This window comes from Prionailurus viverrinus, chromosome D3 (genome assembly GCF_022837055.1).
Source record: "Prionailurus viverrinus isolate Anna chromosome D3, UM_Priviv_1.0, whole genome shotgun sequence".
Classification (NCBI taxonomy): Eukaryota; Metazoa; Chordata; class Mammalia; order Carnivora; family Felidae; genus Prionailurus; species Prionailurus viverrinus.
The window spans coordinates 74,752,923-74,760,207 of NC_062572.1; positions in this window are offsets into that span (position 1 = coordinate 74,752,923).

The following is a 7,285-nucleotide window of genomic DNA, read 5'->3' on the forward strand; positions in this document are numbered from 1 at the left end:
TATTATGAACATCCCCTCTTTTTGAGTCAACAAAAAAATGTGTGGTTGTTTTGTGGCATTAATTTGGTAACAACTGCTACACAACTTGGTACTGAAGGTGGGAGCTGTACAACAAAATTGTAAGTGATATGCTCTTGGCTCTTGGATAGTAGCAAGTTGAGCAAACCATTAGCTGAGGCTCGAATAATAGAAAACGACATTAAGCTGTTATGAAACATTAGATAAAACGGCTGTTTGTGCTATCTTAGGAAACAGGAAATAGGGGCACCTGGGTGGCTCAGTCGGTTAAGCTTCTGACTCTTGGTTTTGGCTCAGGTCATGATCTCAGAGTTTCATGAATTAGAGCCCCGTGTGGGGCTCTGCGCTGGCAGCGAGGAGCCTGCTTGGGATTCTCCCTCTCTCCCTCTCTCTGCCTCTACCCTGCTTGCTCTGTGTCCGTCTCTCTCAAAATAAATAAACTTAAAAAAAAAGAAAGAAAGAAAGAAAGAAAGAAAGAAAGAAAGAAAGAAAGAAAGAAAGAAAGAAAAAAAACCTGATGAACTTTGGCTTTGGGCAAGGAAGTCTCCAGGCAAAATGTGGAAAGTGCCACCTGGTGGCTTATGGCTGCATAGTCTAAAGTACTACTACACGAAAGAGGTGAACTTTAAAAAGAAAGAAGGAAAGGAGAAAGGAAGAAAAAAAGGGGAGAGAAAGAAAAGAAAGAGAAAGGAAGGAAGGGAGAGAAAGAGAAGACAAAGAAAAAAGACAAAAGGAGCTGGTTAGGTTGCAAGCAGAATTATATAATATATAAAGCCAGAGTTACTAAATTGGAAAATAAAACTGTTGTCTTATCTCCAGCCAGCTCAGCTAGCAAAGTCTTAAAGTAAGACATGAGCACACATCAAACATCAAATCAAGATTGTGACTATCAGATATATTTTTTATTCATATATATTTTTTAATTTTTTTATAATGTTTATTTTTAGTAATTTATTGTCAGGTAAGCTAACACACAATGTATACAGTGTAGTCTTGGCTTCGGAAGTAGATTCCCATGATTTACCACAACACCCAGTGTTCATCCCAACAGGTACCCTCCTCAATGCCCATCTCCATTCAGATGTTTTGATAATACAGTTCTGAGTTGAGTTTAAGGTGTTGCTAAGTAGATCTCAAGTGGAAAATAGCTTAAGGGTGTGGTCCCACAGAAACCTGATCCAAAAAAGTAGCAGTGAGAAAATCTAAAGTGTATATTGATACCAGTTATAGATGTGGCTTTGGGATGTGTAAGGGACCCTAACAAGACAAGAAAGCTCAAAAGTTTTAAAGTGTTACTAGCGGGGTGCCTGGGTGGCTCAATCGGTTAAGCATCCAACTGCGGCTCAGGTCATGATCTCACAGTTTGTGAGTTCAAGCCCGCGTCAGGCTCTGTGCTGACGGCTCAGAGCCTGGAGCCTGCTTCAGATTCTGTGTCTCATTCTCTCTCTGCCCCTCTGCCACTCATGCTCAGTCTCTCTCTGTCTCTCAAAAATAAATAAATGTTAAAAAAATTAAAAAATAAAATAAAGTGTTACTAGCAAAAACACCAAATGCTTGGCGTAAATGATGATCATGCTATAAAAACATCTCTTGGCCTTTGACTTTCTTTGGCATGAAGCAGCTTGAGAAAGTTACTCAGCAGCTAACAAGGATCACGTCTTCAGAAAGAATAAAGGAGACTGATGGGAAAAGAAGCACATAGAGTAACCAAAGGCTGTGGGGAACAAGGAGTCAGGGAGCAGCTCCCAGAGAGCAGTTAGAGATTGGGCTCCAGTCAGGGAACATTTCCGCATTGCCAGAACAGTAGGCCCAGTAGGGTATCGAAATGGTTAGGAACCAGAGACTTTATGCTTCGCTTTCTTCCCCCTTTCCAATGGAACTATTTATTGTGGTTATTCTGTTCCTTTTGAATTGTGTGTGTGTGTATGTGTGTGTTGAGGCAGGGGGCAGGTTACTTTTTACTTCATAGATCTCTGGATCAAGAGGAGGTGCATCTGGATCTGACATGTATCATGAAATCCTAGACTTGAGGGCTGATGCTGTGATTGTATGAGATTCTGGGGGTCCTGGAATGAGTGAGTGTATTTTGCATGTGGAAGGAATGTGAATATCACCACTGTGGACTGTCAAAAATCAGTTGCATTAATGGTCTCATTTCTCCACCTGTTGTATTTATGCTCCTTTACCATTTGACTCTACAGTTGGAATAAAAGGCAGGTTCTAGGGGCACCTGAGTGGCTCAGTTGGTTGAGCGTCCGACTTCAGCTCAGGTCATGATCTCACAGTTAGTTCGAGTCTCGCATTGGACTTTGAGCTGACAGTGCAGAGCCTGCTTCAGATTTTGTCTCCCTCTCTCTCTGCCCCTCCCCATGCAAAATAAACATTTTTTAAAAGGCAGGTTCTATTTCTTTGCTTATTGATTACAAGTTTGGCCATGTGACATACTTTGCTAATGGGATGTTAGACTTGAACAAACAACGATGTTTCCATTTTCTTGGTTTGGCTTCATCATAAGAACATACGTGGTCTAGGCTGCTGGAGAATGAGACAAAGCACGCTCGGTGTCTCCAATTGTCCATCCTTTCTCAGATGACCCACAGCCAATTGCTGGTCATGTCAGGGAGCCCAGCTGATCCCAGTCTAAATTACCCATAGAGTTAACAGATAAAGTCAATTGTTATATGCCCCTGAGGTTTTTTGATTATTATATATTCTTATTGTGGCAATTGGTAGTCATACAATAATTTATTATAATATACTGGATGAATCATCTTTATCACAAAGTATATGAAGAAAGTATCAGTGAAAAAAGTGATAGTGAAAACTCATTTTCTTCTGACTCATTAAATCCTCAACAACCTTTAAATGGAGGATAAAAAAATTTATTAAAATGATTATAGTAGATTGCCTCTCAAACCTGTACATTTTATTGTATCAAATGTGTATAGTGTCTGCAGGTAGTCTAGTAACAATACTTTCCCCTGCATTCTGTCAAACTTTAAAGCATTGACTTCTAAATTCTTTAAGCAAAATTGTAATAAATATTTTTGGATAAACTGCAGACTTATCCTATTATCATCATTTTATGATGATGATAATAGGACCTGGCTTTGATTTGGCCAAAAACTTATTTATTATTGAATAATTGACATATAATATTGTGTTAGCTTCAGCTGTAGAACAGTGATATGATATTTATATACATTATGAAACAGTCACCACAATAAGTCTAGTTATCATCTGTCACCATACAGTTGTTACCATATCATTGACTACATTCCTTATATGGCAATTACATCTTCATGTCTTATTTATTTTATAACTGGGAGATTGTACCTGTTAATCCCCTTATTTTGCGCCCCCCACCCCACTCTGGCAACCATCAGTTTGTTCTCTGAATCTATGTGTCTGTTTCTGTGTTGTTTGTTAATTCATTTGTTTTGTTTTTTAGATTCTACACATAAGTGAAATCACGTGGCATTTGTCTTTCTCTGACTTCTTTCACTTAGCACAATAGCCTCTAGGTCCATCCATGTTGCTGCAAAAGCAGGATTTCATGTTTTGTTTAGTTTTTTCTTTCTTTTCTTTTTTTTTTTTTGGTTGAGTAATATTCCACTGAGTCATCCTCCATTGTGTGTGTATATATATGCCACATCTTCTTTATCCATTTGTCTATTGATGGACATTTAGGAGGCTTCCATACCTTGGCTATTATAAAAAATGCTGCAATTGAACATAGGGCTGCTCATGTCTTTTCAAATTAGTGGTTTCATTTTCTTTGGAAAAATATTTAGAAGTGGAATTGCTGGACTGAATGATACTTTTAATTTTTTGAGGAAGATCCATACTATTTTCCATAGTGGCTGCACCAGTTGGCATAAGGGTTCCCTTTTCTTCACATCCTCACCAACACTTGTTAGTGCAGAATTGTTAAGTTGCTTTTATTTTTGGATGATATTATCTTCAAACTTTTATATGGAATTTTTGTTATTATAGATGGTACCTTCCACAATTCCTAGCTATTTAAAGGTAACTGAGATGGTAAAACACCGTAATCTATAGGGATAATGACAGGACAAGGAGAAGGAATCAAAGATATAGTACTTATTTCTTTGGTATTATTTACATTTTACCTTAAATAGGATACAAGGTCATTAAATATATTATTTTCCTGTTTGTAAAGTGGGGAAAATAGTAAATTTTTTGCTTCCTGGTTTCAAAATCATCTTTCTTGGATATATGTACTGTATTAAAATGTGTTATTTTGAGATTTGTGTGTTTATGGCATTGGTGTATGGCTAAAAGGCTCACAGTCCTGTGAAAGTACAATCTAAATTGGAAAATAGTGAAAGTGGCATTAGGTACTCACGAAATAAGGCACAATCTGAATCATAGTATAATTGCATCTTTAATTATGTGTTTTGAAAATTTTGTTAGAGAAGGAAAAATACTCAGAACCCAGAGTTTTAGGGAGACCAACATCCAAGGATTTGGGGACAGAGGTCAGAGACTCCCTTTAGTTAAGCTGCTCTTCAAAATCTCAGTGGGTTTCTACATACTTCTAGCATCTTTCCCACTATGCCCTCTTGTCCCCCACCCCACCAGGTTTCTGTGCATCCTCTTAACGCACAAAGGAAGCTAGAAGGTGATTATTAGAGAAGTTAGTTACTTTGCAATGAAAAATCTAATCATTCTTCATGAGAATGGTACTTCTGCATCTGCTTACACTTGAATTTTGACATACTTTTATGTGAAACATCAGAAGCTGTTCAAGCCACAACTCCAAAAAGGTGTGTACCTCTTTATAGGTTTGAGATTTGGTATATGATATGTATAAACAAAAGCAGACTTTTTTGTGGGGCTAAATATCTCCTTAACAATAACTTCCATACAACCAGATTAGAAAATCTTGACTAGAGGAATTGCTTATAAAGAGATTTAACAAGCATTTATAATGTAAATGCCTCAATTATATACTGGTAAATAATAATAGGTTATTAAAAATAATGATTTTAAAAACAAATGCTATTGACTATGAGATAGCTTTATAGTTTATGGGGTGCCTGGGTGGCCCAGTCTGTTGAGTGTCTGACTCTTTATTTTGGCTCAGGTTGTGATCCCAGGGTGGTGGGATCAAGCCCTGCATTGGACTCTGTGCTCAGTGTTTCTCTCTCTCTTTCTCTCCCTATGCCCCTCTCTCTCCCCTGCTTGTGCTCTCTCTCTCTCTCATATATATATATATATATATATAAATATATATTTATATATATATCAGTTTGTTCATATATATATGATATATATACATACATCTTATATATATGTTATATATATCTTATATATCATATATATAATTTTATGACTCATTCAATTTTAGGGACTTGGATCGGTTTTTAATTTTTTTTTCTTTTATTTTGAGTTTTGAGATAATTGTGCATTTAGATGTAATTAATAAAAAATAATGCAGAGAGATGCCAAATTTCCTTCACCCAGTTTCCCCCAAAGTTAATACCTTGCATAACTATAGCATAATATCACAATCAGGAAATCTACATTGGTACAATCCACTGATTTTATTCAAATATCATCAGTTTTACATGCACTAATTTATGTGTGTGTGTTTAATTCTGTGCAATTTTGTCATATGTAAATAGATTCATATGACCACAATCACGTCAACACACAGAACAAGTTTATCATAAGGATTCCTCCTGCTACCCTTTCAGAGCTACAGCCACCTTCCTGCTTGCCCCCGCCTTCTTGATCCCAAAATTCTAGTTCTGTTTTCCATATCCATCATTTTGTCAGTTCAAGAATGTTATACAAATGGAATAATATACCATTTAACCTTTTGAGGTTGGCTTTTTTCACTCAGCGGTATTCCCTTGAGACCACCTCAATTGTATCAACAGATCTTTCCTTTGTATGGCTTAGGAGTATTCCACATATGGATTGCTATAGTTTGTTCACCCATTAAAGGATTTGTGAGTTGTTGCCTGTTTGGGGCTATTTATAACCAACTGTTGTGAATATTTGTGTACAGGGTTTTTTTTGTTTTTTTTTTAATGAACATTTGCATTTCTCTGGGATAAAGAGTACGTTTCCTGGGTTGCATAGTAAGCATGTTCCATTTTGTAAGACACTGCCATTCTCTTTTCCGGAGTGGCTGTACCATTTTACACCCACAGTGTATGAGTGGTCCAGTGTCTCCACATCCTAACAGTTGATATAATCACTAATTTTTTCTAAAATTTTGGCCATTCTGACACGCATGTACTGATAACTCAGTGTGGTTATTTGCATTTACCTAATGGCCAGTGATGTTGAATAACTTTTTGTGGACTTACTTGCCATCTACATATACTCTTTACTGAAATGTCTTTTGTCCATTTTGTAATTGGATTTTTTAATACTGTTGATTTTGGAAAGCTCTTTACATATTCTAGATACAAGTCCTTGACAGAAATGTGTTGCAAGGCTGTTGCTTGTCTTTTAATTTTCTTCACAAGTTCTTTCCCAGAACACACATTGTTAATTTTGATTGAAGTCATTGGCTACCATAACAAATTACCACAAATTTGGTGGCTTTACAAAGTTTTTTATTCTCTTATAGTCTGGAGACCAGAAACCCAAAATCAAAGTGTCACCTGGGCCACACTCCCTCTGAAGGCTCTGGGGGAGAATTGTCCTCACTTCTTCCAGCTTCTGGTGGCTCTAGGTATTCATTGGCTTGTGGCTGCAAAACTCTTCTCTGTGCATCTCTTGTAAGGACACTTATGATTAGATGAGGGCTCACCTAAATAATCCAGGAGGATCTCATTTTGAGGTCTTTAATTACATCTGCAAAGATCCTTTTTCCAAATAAGGTCTCATTCAAGGTTCCAGGGATTTGACAAGAACATATCTTTTGGGGGCCACATTACAAAGGGGAAACCATTGAAATACATTGGGTTTGCAGCACCCTGCTGGGTCTTGGTGACACTGGGGGTAAGGGAAGGGCAGTGAAGTGAATAGTAACCCAACCTTCTTTGCATTAGCTGGCTAAGTCTTGTTGCTGCCAAGTTGATGTGGGAGGGAATGCTCACTTTGCCACAGGACCCCACTGACATTACCCCAGGAAGGATATCAAAGGTGGTTCCAGGCTGGAGGCTTCTGCAGTGCCCTGACTGGAATATACGGAAGGCAATAAGGAGACCCCAACAATGACTATGCCATCCCTCAAGTCCTAGGTTTCTAGGTAGTTTGCCTTCTTTTCACCTATGCTTGAATC